The 539-nt window shown below is 39.7% G+C and overlaps 1 long non-coding RNA gene across 1 annotated transcript in view; it reads right to left on the reverse strand.

The window, feature by feature from the left end:
- The window catches only part of LOC119594644, a 13861-nt gene that overhangs the window by 12926 nt on the left and 396 nt on the right, over positions 1 to 539 (reverse strand). The gene's annotated exons all lie outside the window — the stretch shown is intronic.

Genomic DNA, 539 nt, shown 5'->3' on the forward strand with positions numbered 1-539 from the left:
TGATACCAGAGAGAACAGCGCCCACACAACTCCTCCGTCTATGCTCCCATGCCCCTCCTCCCTGGGGGGGGGGGGGGAGAGTTCTTACGGAGACTAACAAAAGGCCGATAGACCCGAAGACCAAGAGGGAGGCGTCATTACAAGAATTTCTGTGGACTCACCAACAGGCGGGCAACGTCACAAATTTCTCTTAACTGTATATGCTTTCTATACTTGCAAATCAAATGCAAATCGCTAATTTACTTTAAGTATAGGTCTACCAATATTTTTCTATTATAGTTTCGTAAGGGGAGTGAACTTTCTGTAATAATAACTTTTTACCGGGTGACAGTTACTTCTAAAATGAAGAGGGTACTTTTTACCTGTCTTGATCTTATATTATTTCTTTACAATATCTTGTAAATAAAGCTATAATTCGGAATAATTATTTAGGATTTTTTTTCCTTTGCCTTTTCTGAAGCATTTGTCACAAACAATCCTCGAGAGACCGGTGGGTGAGCTTTGAAATAAACACTCCAGTTGTAGATGAAAATCATTGA

Source organism: Penaeus monodon, chromosome 34 (genome assembly GCF_015228065.2).
Source record: "Penaeus monodon isolate SGIC_2016 chromosome 34, NSTDA_Pmon_1, whole genome shotgun sequence".
Classification (NCBI taxonomy): domain Eukaryota; kingdom Metazoa; phylum Arthropoda; class Malacostraca; order Decapoda; family Penaeidae; genus Penaeus; species Penaeus monodon.